A 13,944-nucleotide genomic window follows, 5' to 3' on the forward strand; every position below is an offset into this window, starting at 1 on the left:
CCTTTCGGTATTCCCCCCACCCTCCTGCATGATGTTTCTGTTGCACAATTTCTGTGAGGTTATGTTTTCTTCTACCCCCCGCCCCCCACAAAAAGGAATCACAAGAGTCAGAGTCACAACTGAAAATCCACTGCTTACAGAATGTTAGCTCAGGTGCAGGTGCACCAAGGGCTGGAGCAGCTTGCTGTGCAGATCAGTGTGTCCCAGCTGGAATTCAGCATAAACATTGCATTCTGCTAGCAGACAGTACTGATAAGATTACTCTTTGTATGTATCGAGTGGAAAATAACAGGGATACCTATCCGTTAACACTTGCGTAAATTTTATTGCTGGTAAGGTAACGGTGTCCAGATAGTTGGCATACACTGAGGTTTGGCAAGCTATGGCCCACATGGCAGCGGCTTGTTTTTTCAAGTCCGCAGTTTTGTTGGAACACAGGATCATGCTTATTCTCTATTGCCCACGGTTGCCTTTTGGGCTGCAGTAGTGCCGAGTATTTGTGATGGATTCTGTGGTCCACGGCCTGAAGCGTTACCATCTGGCCCTTCACAGAAAGTGTGCCAACTCCTGGCACAGGTTAGATGTACTGTGTCTACAAATCCTTGCCTCCCCCCCTCCCATTTTCTTTTCTGTGGGGCTTGAATTTACAGCTAACTAATCCTAGAAAGTACAGAATTTCATAGTGGTCAGTTTGCCTCTGGATTTCCTCCCACTCAGATTAAGTTCACCAAGAAAGCACATTCACAGATTGGGCCATACATACAGAAAGAACTGTGTTTCATATGCCTCATTGCAGTTAATCATTTATCATATATGGTGCCCCCATTCTTTTCCTTCTTTTCAGGGATAACCATTTTAAAATTTAGCCATTCTCAGGTATCCAAAAAGTTAGAACTCATATTTCCTAATTATGACTTTACCTAATTTTAATACATCTCCCCACTCTGTAGCATGAAAGCAGCCGTAGACAATATGGAAACAAATGGGCAGGACTGTGTTCCAGTAAAACGTCATTTACACAAACAGATAGCAGCCTGGAATCAGCCCATGGGCTATAGTATGCCATCCCCACTCTACATTATACATACAAGAACAAGAGGATTTGAGGTGTTCCATTAAAGCAAACATTAAGGGTAATTTTTACTCAACAATTTGTGTGATACAGGGGCGCCTTGGTGGCTCAGAACGTTAAGCGTCTGCCTTCGGCTCAGGTCATGATCCCGGGGTCCTGGGATCGAGCCCCGCGTCGGGCTTCCTGCTCAGCGGGAGCCTGCTTCTCCCTCTCCCACTCCCACTGCTTGTGTTCCCTCTCTCGCTGTCTCTCTCTCTGTCAAATAAATAAATAAAAGTCTTAAAACACACACACAATTCGTGTGATACAGTAACAGTAACACGCTGTGCTTAGTCAGCCCTCCAAAGTGGCTTGTGATCTATGCATTATGTACATGACTTAAAAGTCATCTAAATGTTGGCTCGAGTTCTTGGTAGAGTGATAGCATTTTCATGGGGCATGTTATTACCATCCTTTAGAGGATCCTCTTCCTTGCCGTAGTTTTCCTTTATTTATTTATTTATTTTTTTGATACAGTTGACAGAGTGTTACATTAGTCTCAGGTGTACAGCATAGTGATTTGACAAGCCTTTATGTTATGCTATGTTCACCACAAGTGTAGCTGCCATCTGTCACCATACAATGCCATTACGCTACCATTGACTGTATTCCCTGCACGGTACCTTTTATCCCCACGACTTATTCCTGTTTAGATTACTACAGCTTTGAAGTGTTATCTTGAAATCTGGGATTGCGATACCTCCAGCTTTGTTCTTTCTCAAGATTGCTTTGGCTGTTTGGGGTCTTTTTTGGTTCCATACAAATTTTATTTTATTTATTATTTAAAGATGTATTTATTTGCGAGAGAGAGAGAGAGAGAGAGGGAGCGCAGGAGCGGGAGGGAAGGCTAGAGGGAGAGGAAGTGAGGGAGTCTGAAGCAGACTCTGTGCTGAGCCCAGAGCCCAGGACTCAGATCTCACAACCCTGAGATCATGACCTGAGCTGAAACCAAGAGTCGGGGCACTTAACCGATTGTGCCACCCAGGTACCCCCCCATATGAATTTTAGTATTATTTGTTCTAGTTCTGTAAAAAATACTGTTGCTATTAATAGGGTTTGCACTGAATCTGTAGATTGCTTTGGTTAGCATGGACATTTGAACTATTAATTTTTTCAATACATGAGCACGGAATATGCTTCTGTGTGTTTGTGTCATCTTCAATTTTTTTTTTATCAACATTTCGTAGTTTTGAGAGTATAGGTTTTTCACCTCCCTGGTTACGTTTATTCCTAGGTGTTTTATTATTTTGGATGCAGTTGTAAATGGGATTGTTTCCTTAATTTCTTTTTCTGCTATTTTGTAATTAGTGTATAGAAATGGAACCAATTTCTGTGTTGCTAGAGCTTTCAGTATTATGTTGAATAAAAGTAGAGAGAGTGGATGTCCTTGTCTTGTTCCTAATGTCAGAGGAAAAGCTCTGAGCTTTTCACCATTGAGTATGATGTTAGCTGTGGGTTTCTCATAGATGGCTTTATTTATGTCGAGATATGTTCTCTCTGAACCCACTTCGTTGAGAGTGTTTAATGGATGTTGAATTTTGTCAAGTGCTTTTTCTACATTCATTGAGATGCTCTTAGGATTTTTATCCTTCGTTTAGTTAATGGTGGTGTATCACATTGACTTTGCAGATATTGAACCGTCCTTGCATCCCTGGAATAAATGCCACCTGATCGTGGTTAATGATCCTTTAGTGTACTGTTGAATGTGGTTTGCTATTGGCCTGTAGTTTTCTTTTTTTGTAGCTTCTCTGTCTGGTTTTGGTACAGTAGGTTTTTCTTTGCATGACTTGGAATATTTATTTCATTTTTTTTCTTATCCTTAACATTATCAGCTCTAGTGTTTACCTTCTTCACCAGCGTATGTTTTCTACGCTACTTAGGCCCATATGTGAGTCTAATACAGAGATTACTTTAGATGTAATCACTGTCCTATCTTAAGGTCAAGGTAGGAGGCTATGATTTTGATAATTTGCTGTGTCAAAACCTAAATTTCTCATTCAGGATAGGAGGAATTAATCTTTCCAATGATATCTAAAAATGGGATCCTGACAAAGGAACAGGTCTCTCAGTCAAGTAAGTGATTATTTTGATGTGGAAGTGAATATTTTTTTGACCTTTTGTTGTATGTATTATATTTAATAGCTTTCTTAACAATGACCCTACCTTGCATTTCCAGAAGAAAATCTTTTACTTTTCAAGGATTTTGAATTAGGTTTCCTAAATTTGCTACTTTTAATGTTAGTCTCTATTTTATTTTTTTACTACTTTGTTTCTGTGTTCAACAGTTGGAGTGGCAGGCAGTCTTTGTCAGTTGTTGAAGTTAGGATCATTAATGAAATCTTGTTGCCGTATCTTTTCCGTTTAGCAGATCTCAAACGTGTTCCACACCATTAAATAGACTTTCATAACATCTCTTTTAAAATGGCACATAATATGCCACTGCATTAATGTAAAATTTTAATTCTTATCTAATATTTGGGCTCTTGTTCAGTTACTGCTCTTTTAATACTGTACAAATAATGATGTGAACCTCTCTGTAGATAATCTCTGCACGTATCCATATTTGTTTACCAAGGTTGAATTAAATGTTCACTCCCTAGCCTAGTAATGTATGAACATGCCTATTTTGTCATATCCTCACCAGTATGCTATTATATAGTTTTTTTAAAAAAATCAGCCAATTGCAAAGGTGAAAAGTGGTCTTCCTTGATGTTCTAGTTTTTATTTCTTTGATTTCCTAGTGAGAAAGAACAGTTAAAAATCTTACTGGGGACTTTTTTTTGATTTTCTTTTTTCACACAGATTTTGAATCTACCATAGGTTGTAGCTCTTTTCCCCAATTTGGTGTGGAAGTTGTTTTTTATTCTATTTTATTTATTTTTATCCAAGTATAATTAAACATACAGTGTTACTACTTTTGGGTATACAATATAATGACTCAGCAGTTCTGTACATTACTCAGTGCTCCTCATGGTGAGTGTTCTCTTAATCTCCTTCACACATTTCACCCATATCCCCACCCGCCTCCCCTATGGCAACCACCAGTTTTGTTCTCTATATTTGTAAGAGTGTTTAGTGTTTTTGTTGTTTGTCCACTCTCACTACTTTTATTCAGTGTAGTACTGGAAGTCCTAGCCACCACAGCAGTCAGCCAAGAAAAAGAAATAAAAAGCATCCAAATTGGTAAAGACACAGTTAAACTGTCACAGTTTGCGGATGACCTATTATACATGGAAAAAAAACAACCCTAAAGTCTTCACCAAAAATCTATCTGAATGAATGAATGTAGTAAAGCTGCAGCAGGAGTTTGTGGGTCTTCATGTTAGGATTGTGCCATTTATGTAACAGAGCTACTCTTTCTGCTTAGCTTTTGTGTCTTATTTCTCCCATTACATATTGGCTTGCCTGTTCGTTTTATCTTTTTTAATCCTCACATTTGTAGCTTATTCATCAGTTCTGCTTACTTCAGGCTTCACCTTCATCGTTTAAGGTTTACTTGCCTGTGGCCCTCATGGCCTCACCTCTGCATCGCGTTGGCTTGCTGTGTGTTCTCTCAGTTTCAGTTCCCTTTGCTACTATGATGATTTTAAGAGCCCACTTCTAATACTGAGAACACAAATTTTATTAGGCCTGACTTAGCTTAGTTATTTATATATATAATGCCCATAGCAGCAGTTTGTGGGTCTTCACTGTAGTGTTCTGCCATTAATAGGATTATTATACTCCGTCTCTGCTTTTTTTTTTTTTAACTCTGTTTCATTTCTTCCGGCTTCTAATGCATCCATTAACAACTGGCTTCTCCATCCTTTATTTCAGAGGTTTCAATTGCAAATGCCTGCGGGGTCCAGATGGGGTAAATGCATAATATGGTTCTGATTTTTATTTTCTCCCTTTTTCTTCAGATGCTGCTTAGGGGTTTTGGCAGGGAGCTTTTCTTTTGTTTATCTACTTTGGATAGAGACCTTGGAAAAGAGATTTCTCTACTCTTAAAAACAAGAGTGCAAATTGGATGGTAAGAGCAGCTGATGCTTCTGAGAGGATTAGTAGGGAGTGTTTGGGATTGGTGTTCCATGGAACATGCACCTTTGATACAAAGAGCAAGGCCATGATTCCTTGGCTCTTGATTGTTACCCAGTGGGAAACCTGCCCAATATTGACAGGACTTTCAGCTCTCTACAAGGAGCCTGATTTTGAGCTGTTAGTTTGCTTTTTTTAAGATTTTATTTAATTATTCATGAGAGGGAGAGAGGCAGAGGCAGAGGGAGAAGCAGGCTTCCCGTGGAGCAGGGAGCCCGACATGGGGCTCAATCCCAGGATACCATCAGATCCTGACCTGAGCCGAAGGCAGACGCTTAACCGACTGAGCCACCCAGGCACCCCTGTTAGTTTACTTTTAAAAAAAAAATTCCACAGGGGCGCCCGGGTGGCTCAGTCGTTAAGCGTCTGCCTTCAGCCCAGGTCATGATCCCAGGGTCCTGGGATCGAGCCCTGCATCGGGCTCCCTGCTCGGCGGGAGGCCTGCTTCTCCCTCTCCCCTACTTGTGTTCCCTCTCTTGCTGTGTTTCTGTCAAATAAAATATAAAAAAAAAAAAAATTCCACAGGCCAACACAGCATGTTTATAAATGTTTTTATGACCTCATAGCATCTGCTTCTTCATAATTTTGGCTTATTCGTAGTGTTACCTTCTTCACATGTGGTATTGAGAAATGGGTGTGTAGCCCTACCCATTCAACTTAACCTGGAGGTTGGCAGTTTCCCTTAGGTAGTGTTTAAAACTAGGTCACAGTTTTGAATGGAATTGTATAGATTAGACTAGGATAGATTAGGAAAGAATAGATCTGACAAAGGGTGAGTACTCTGTGAAATTTAAGACACTGAGTGAAACATTGTGAGCAAACTGGCATCCTCTGGTCTGGATCCACACCTCTAGACCCACATAATATTTCCTAAAAATCTGGTGGTTGTCGGGCTGGGGTGGGCGGAGGTAATGGGGAGTTGTTTAATGGGTATAGAATTTCAGTTTTGCAAAATGAAAAAGTTCTGGAGATTGGTTACTCAACAATGTGAATATACTTAACACTACTGAACTTAAAAGTGGTTGAGATGGTATTAAAAAAATCGAACAAGAATAGTCCGTTAAACAGAAAATTTACACAGTCATCAGAATGTCCTTGGGTATGTTAAATATAACACCTTCAAATTTTAAGAGTTTCATGACCATCCTTCCATTTCTGTATATCAAGGGTCTGTTCATAAACTGTGGCCCACCACTTCTTTTTTTTAACAGCCTGTGAGTGAAGATGTTTACATTTTTTAATGGTTGGGAAAAAATCAAAAGGAGAATAGTATTTCGTGACATGTGAAATAGACAAAAACTCAAATTTCACATTTATTGGAACATAGCACCACATTGATGTATGTATTGTCTATGCCTGTTTTATGCTACAGTGGCAGAAGAGAGTAGTTGTGACAGAAACCATATGGCCTGCAAAGCCTAAATTATTTACTACCTGGCCGTGAACAGGAAAACTTTGAGGTTGCTCTGTTGCAATAGTTACCAGATCCCTCACAAGGACCATCTTTGATGGCTTTAAATGCCTAATTAGCAGTTTTGTTATGGACTACTAGGGACTGTTATTCTATTCTAATATGTGGGGGAGAATCTCACTTCCTTTTTCCCAAATGTGACTCCCTAACGAATTCTGGAAAACTCACATTCTTGGTGAACTTCAGTTGTGGCTGGAGTCCTGTTAGCAATTTCCGCTATTGTTGGCTCCTTTGTTTTCAAGAAACAGACTTCTCTTGGGCCATCCAAGCAATCTGGACCACCCACAGCTATGCATGGCCAGCCTCTAAGATAGACCGGTATCTCCTGTGAATTCAAATACAGAAAACCCTATATTCGAATAAAGACAGTTTAAAAAATAAAATTCAGTTTCCCCTCTGAGGAAAATGTTTTGAGGATTAGAAATGGTGGTTCCAAGACTGATCTGGGAATGTTGGCAACAGGGGTTTGTATCCTACATCTAGTATGTCACCTTTAACATCTTTTTTTAAAATACAAACTGGATATAGTTAATGTATAAACACAATGCTTTGATATACATTGTGAAATGATTACTATAGTCAGATGCCAAACAAATTTCTCACTTAGTTAAAATTTTGTGTGTGTGTGAGGAAAGCACCTGAAATCTACTCTCAGCACATTTTCAGTATTCAGTACAGAATTAATCGTAGATACCATTTCATACATCGTGTCTTAATTCCTCTTTATCTCTGCTTTTTTCTTTTTTTGTCTCTGCTTCCTCATATTTATTCAAGCTTTAGTTTACCTCCTTGCTTTGTATTCTGCCTCCTCATAAATTTTCAATTACTCATCATTAAACCTTGCTTATCTCTCTGGTGTCCTTGGCTGTATCTCATGTTTCCCAGTTCTGTCCTTCACGGTTCAACTCCCTTGGCTATGGGCCTCACTCTCTTTGCATTCCACAAACTTCATTGTTCAGTGCAAGAATTTCAGTGTCTTAGCTCACGCCTGCTTGGGTAGTCACTTTCTGAGTCATTCAATAACACAGCACTTGGGTAGTGTATTCTACACCTGGTACATTCTACCTTGGATGACAGGACAGGTGATATTCTAAAATTTATTGCTGTCTATAGGACTGCCTTTTCTCCAGAACTACCTATGGCTGGGACAGTTTACCTTAGATGGGACTATGAGTGTGGCTACCGTTTAATTCAGATTTGTTTGTATTACATTTTTACATCTTGACCTCTAAGTAAATAATGCTCCTCATTTCATATATTCATTTCTAAAGATGCTCTGTCTATACTTTTGCAACTTGTACTTAAGTATAAATGTTGGAGAGTAACTAAGTCAAGCCAGGTACCGTAGTCTGAAGTAATGTCATAAAGCTACTTTTAAAATTTACTTTCCAATTTCAGAAGCACTCACCTATCATTGATCTTCCTTGGCCACTTGAATTTTTGTCTGTCGTTGTGATTGTGTCACAACTTATGTTCATTGGGTGTGTGGTCCTGCGACAATAACTTTGCCACGGTTCGAGGCTCTTAAAACATTCCAGCCAGGGTTGTGGTGGGTGTATCTACTCTCTGTCCCACCACCAGGTAATAACCAGGTCTAAATATTTCACATTCCTGCCAGAGTTCTGTTCATGTAGCCCAACTCCATACTGTTTTCTAAATTACATAGGATTTCTGGTTTCAAGAAATAATACACAGGCTTAGGTCAAGAAACAGGCGTTTATCACATAGATACACATAGTGAGGAAAATAGGGATTTCATAGGAATCTCAAGAACAGAGTGGCATGGAAATTCATCTGTGGTGGCTCTAGGGACTTAAGCACATGGACTTAGTGGACCCTTTCCACTGTGCCATTGACTTGATTCAGCTTTCTGTTCTCCTGTCTTATCTACATTTTCCCTCATTCATCTTCCCTATGCCTGGCTTTGCCCTTACCTTGTCTTTGGTGATGCTTTTAGCTTCAGATTTCACCGTTAATTACTTGTTCTCATGGTTTCTTCTCAAATTTCAAAGAGTTTGAGCACATCTAATTGGCTTAGTTTATCTTTATTTGTGCAGTGCTTTTTCATGCTTAGATAGTTCCTAAGCTGCTGGCAGTGTATGGATTGATCCCACCAGCTGTACTCAGTGGAGAGGGTATAATACTGGATGATGTGAAACAAAACCTGATCATAAAGGGCTGTGCTACAGCTTGACAATAAACAGGTCTTTAGAAGGAAATGGGCGGGGGCACCTGGGTGGCTCAGTCGGTTAAGCGTCCGACTCTTGGTTTCGGCTCAGGTCGTGATCTCAGGGTCGTGAGATGGAGCCCCGCGTCGGGCTCTGCGCTCAGCAGGGAGTCTGCTTGCGATTCCCTCTCTCCCCCTCTGTCTCTTCCCACCACGCACGCACTCTCTCAAATAAATCTTTTTTTTTTTTTTTAAAGAAGGAAATGGGTATATGTTTGGGAGGAACCAGAACTGCCACATTTAGTCCAATGATTCTCAGATTTGTGAATCTATTATCTATCCATGTTATTCCATGCCTGTTGGAATGCTAACTGTTGGAATGGTAAACTGAGAACCATGCCTAGCCATAATAGAGACAAAATCATGCTTTCCAGTGTCAGCACCTCATGGTTATATCAGAATTCGTACATCATTGTCAGAAGAGAAACTGTCAAACCCTACTTGCTTATTTCTTTGAAGTCGCTGTAATACCAGCCACTACCGATTGCCTCAGAGCTTTACCCTAAATGGGTGCATGTCTGAGTCACAAAGGCAAATGCATAACTAGTGGCTTTGCCACAGTATAAGCTGGACTTCTAAAAAACGTTTCATCCTGGTTTGTGGCGGGGATTGTGTGTGATTTTCACACAACAGTCATACCCTAACAATTTCAAATGTTTCTTTTTCTGCTGAGGGTCTGTTTCATGCAACTATATACCTGATACTAATTTCTATACTAATTTGATTCTTTTGGTCCCAAGAAATGAAGAATCACTCAGCCTGCCACGTTAATAGGGGTTTATTTTATGTAAACATGTGGAACATGGTGGAGGATGGGGATTTAGTGGGACTCTAAATGAACAGTATTAAATGTGGGAACTAACTAGATTCAAGCAGCCCTGAGGTACCTTAACGGCAGTACGTTTGGATAATTATTCTTGTGCTTCACCATTGACATCACTTGGCCGCTCTACATTTGCTGTTTCCGCGAGCTTAGTGGTTTTCTGTCCTGGTTGCACTTTAGAATTAACTGGGGGACTTTAAAAATAAACCAGAGCAAGATGTTGTGATTTAATTGGCCTTGAGCGGCCCCAGGCACCTGCATTTTTAAAACTCCTCACTCTTCATTCTTCTTTTGTGATCAGCTGGCTTCCCCAACCTTTATTTCTCTACCTTCTGTGTCCTTGTGGTACTCATGGATTGTAGTACCTCATAAATTTGCCTTCTCTTGGCCTTCATGAACTCCCTTAGAGAAGAGGCTATGGATATGACAGCATCATTGAAGTGTCTACTACAAGGGTTGCCAAACATTTTCTGTAGAAGTCCCAGATAGTTCATACTTTGGGCTCGTGGGCCACACAGTCTCTTCTGCAGCCATTCACTTGAAGAAACAACCACAGACAATGAATGCAAAATCTGTCGGCAGCCAGATTTGACCCATTGGCTCTAGTTTGCTGACCCTTAATCTATGCCCTTCTTGTTTATAGTAAAACTTACTTATTCTTTCTCAATATTTTCTTAGCTACTATTCCCTAATTTGTTATTAACTGAATTTAAGAAGTATTTTGTAGCGGCACCTGGGTGACTCAGTCAGTTAAGCGGCTGACTCTTGGTTCCAGCTCAGGTCATGATCTCAGGGTCCTGGGATTGAGCCCCACGTCGGGCTCCTTGCTCAGTGGGGAGTCTGCTTGAGGATTCTCTCTCTCCCTCTGCCTCTCCCCCTGCTTGCATGCTCTCTCTCACTCTCTCGTTCTCTCTCTCACAAATAAATCTATTACAAGAATTATTTTGTAAAATTCTGCTTTGTCTAAAAAATTCACTTGGAGGTATTGTAATAGCATTTGATTTGGACGTTCATTTGGTCAGAATTAACATGTTTGCAACATTTCTTCTCCCCTTCTAAGAACATTTATTTAACTCTTTTTATATCCTAATAATCATAATTTTCATCATGTCGCTCTCCAATATTTCTTATGTCATTCCTTAGTTATTTCATGCCTTATATAGCCAAAATTAGATTGTTTTCTATTAATTTTAATAAGTGGTTATTTTTCCTAGCTTATTTCAAAATGGAAGTGCTATTATTGTTCCTGGTTATAAAGTGAAGAGGTACTTATAAACAATTCAGATAACACAGGATATAAAAAAATATAGTCAAGATAAGCTATAATCCCATCATTCAACTAAAACCATCGTTAAACTTCTGGTATAAACTTCCTGAATGTGAGGCTGTCTTTGTCTAATGTTATTGAGCATTTATTTTATCTAATTATGCCACCTGTTCAAATTCTGTACCGGTTAAGCAATTTTATGATATAATTTGGCTACAGGAAAAGAATGTTCTTCATGTGGAAACAAGTATTCTGGTTGCATTGATGGGTATGTTTACAGTCTTGTAAATTAAGAAATTTGCGTGTTGAAGATTATTTACTTCTTCTTATATGTCAGTTGTGGTGAATGCCCTTGTAATTTATTTTTACACTTGACTCGTCATTTCCTTACCCACTAATTTTTAGTCACAGAAGCTGCAGTGAATTCTCTCATGGCCCTGAGTATGCTTTGTTCCCATGGAGAAGAACCTAACTGGAGACTGATAGTGTGGACACGTTTCTGGCATCAGGGATGAGGGTAAGTATGCATTTGGAAGTATTAAGAGAAGATAATGTGATAATAAAAATCAACGGCTGTCGTTTGTTAGGAGAAACTCCCTCATTTTCTAACTGAACCTAGAGAATTACTTTAGACAGTTTAGAGAAAGCATATATATCTCTGAGGCACGGTTGCTGGAAGTTAGCTACAATGGGCCACCAAAGGATTTTTACACTCCTTGAAGTCATCCAAGTAGAGAGAATTGCTTGAACTTTTTTTTAAATTTAAAATAAGAATGACTCTTTTTATCTGGAACTTGATAGTAATGTCACTAATTAAAATATTACAACTGAGACCAACAGCTTAATATCTAAAAAGAACTTCTGCATCACTAAAGAAAAGTATCTTGCTGGGAACAAGTTAAGGAAACAAATGTACCACCTTTTTTTTCTTTTCTTCTTCTTCTTTTTGGTTTTTTTTGGGGGGTTTTTGTTTGTTTGTTTTTTAGGAAGATGCCCTCTCAAAACAAAACAAAATGATTTGCCTAGCTAGGAAGATGCATTTCTAGGCACAGTGAGCCACCCTTATCCGTTAGGGAAAGTTTTCTACCGGCGTAGGGAACCGTTTGCCTATACAGTTCCCAGATGCCAGCCAAGGCCAGCCTTGCAAAGCAGGCCTCTCTGAGGATAGTAGTCTTAGGCTTGCTTATGTTAACTTTTTTCTGTGTACATGAGTTGAATGTATAATAAAAGGTCGAAATTAGAGCAGTCTGTGATTGATTACATTCAGACCCTGTTTAAGGGAAGAGAGGGTGGGCCACTTCGGTAAGAGTGAGTTTAAATACATGATTTCTGTTCTGTTTGGGGCATGTGAAAAAATTTGAGAGTGTCTGTTTGGGACACTTGTATGTCAAAGTGTGGTCTAAGCTTATGTGTAAAATATTTTTCACAAAATCTTTGATACGCTAGCTATTCTTTCGCTTCCTTTTTTTCCCATGCTATGGTGACAGTTAACCGTGAAAAGTGTGTTAATTTTAAAATTCCTGTGTCATTCCTTCCCCACACGTTAATTTGGAATTTGACATTCAAGGAACCATTCTTTAAGAAATAAGTCTAAGGGAATGAAATTTTTGTTCTGTGGTCTCACATGAATTTAATTAGAAAACTGAAAGTTAGTTTAAAATAAACAGGCCTTTCCATTTGACAAGATTTAAAAACAGATTAACTGGCTATCCTGGACATAATTCAGTTTAGGTAATCCTATTTTTGCCCATTATCAGAAATTAAAGGAATTGCTGTAACCTCTTTCATGCATTTTCCAGATACAGTTAAAAATGTTGAGGGGCACGTGGGTGGCTCATTTGGTTAAACATCCAGCTCTTGGTTTTGGCTCAGGTCATGATCTCGAGGTCCTGGGATTGAGCCTGCTTGTCTCCCCCTCTCTCAGCCCCTCCTCCCCCCTATACTGTTTCTCGCTCTCTTGCTCTCTCAAATAAATAAATAAATCTTTTAAAAAATGTTGAAGTCTGCACACCAAAATGTTCACGTTAGTTATCTTTTGAGGCAGGTTTAGCTAAGTAATTGTTATTTTGGGGGAGGGGTGTTTTGGTTTCCTTGATTTTCTTTTTCTTAATGAAAATATACTATGTTGAGAAAAAGTGAATAATTTACTTAATTTGGTAGTTTAACAAAGTATTCTGACACCACCTGGCTGTCCTGCAATTCAGTTCACTTCTGAGGCTAACTACCCCAAGTTAATGCCACATCCCACAAGTTAAGGGGCAGAGCCTTCCTGAAAACTGCCCTCCCTTCAGCAAGTCTTAGGTCCATCTGTATTTCTAACTAACTAGCTAAATTCAGGGGTTCCCATGACCATCTCAAGTTTGTTAATTTGCTAGAACAATTTCCAAAACTCCCTGAAAGCACTATACTTACAGTTTCAATATAAAGGATACAGCTCAGGAACAGCCAAATGAAAAAGATACACAGGACAAAGTCTTGGGGGGATCTTAGATAAGGAGCTTCTATACTCTCTTGCCTTGGACTCCAGTAACCTTGCCTTTTTGGCACATCAATGTGTTTACCAATCAGGAAACTCCTTGAGGTGTGGGTGTCCAGAGTTTTATCGGGGGTCTTACTATATTGTTGGCCACTTGATTAAGTTCAGTCTCCAGCCCTTCTTCTCTCCTTAGAGGTCTAGGGGCTGGGGCTGAAAGTTCCAGCCTTCTAATCCTATACTTGGTCTCTCTGGCATGGCCATCCCTTCTCCGTGGAAACTATCTTAGGGCCCACCTTGAGTCATCTTGTCAGCATAAACTCAGGTGTGGTCAAAAGGGGCTTCTTTTTTTTTTTTTTAAGATTTTATTTATTTATTTGAGAGAGAGAGAATGAGAGACAGAGAGCACGAGAGGGAAGAGGGCAGAGGGAGAAGCAGACCCCCTGCTGAGCAGGGAGCCCGATGTGGGACTCGATCCCGGGACTCCAGGATCAT

At 39.6% G+C, this 13,944-nt stretch overlaps 1 protein-coding gene and 2 long non-coding RNA genes across 6 annotated transcripts in view; 2 read left to right on the forward strand and 1 right to left on the reverse strand.

The window, feature by feature from the left end:
• The window catches only part of LOC102750724 (uncharacterized), a 25,502-nt gene extending 13,186 nt beyond the window's left edge, over window positions 1-12,316 (forward strand). For 2 of the 3 annotated variants that reach the window (XR_014141279.1, XR_014141280.1), the window contains one exon: window positions 11,382-12,316. This is a non-coding gene — a long non-coding RNA (uncharacterized LOC102750724). Of the gene's footprint in view, window positions 1-5,013; window positions 5,124-11,381 lie in introns of all 3 variants that reach the window. The other variant, XR_014141281.1, reaches the window with a different exon arrangement.
• LOC115941091 (uncharacterized) overlaps window positions 1-13,944 on the reverse strand; it is a 448,023-nt gene that overhangs the window by 271,992 nt on the left and 162,087 nt on the right. The window lies entirely within an intron of this gene.
• Window positions 5,130-11,078, forward strand: LOC145717827 (uncharacterized). The gene is made up of 2 exons (XR_014141282.1): window positions 5,130-5,534; window positions 5,724-11,078. It is a non-coding gene; the product is annotated as an uncharacterized LOC145717827 (long non-coding RNA).

This window comes from Leptonychotes weddellii, chromosome X, assembly GCF_054177405.1.
Source record: "Leptonychotes weddellii isolate Sample4059 chromosome X, ASM5417740v2, whole genome shotgun sequence".
NCBI lineage: Eukaryota > Metazoa > Chordata > Mammalia > Carnivora > Phocidae > Leptonychotes > Leptonychotes weddellii.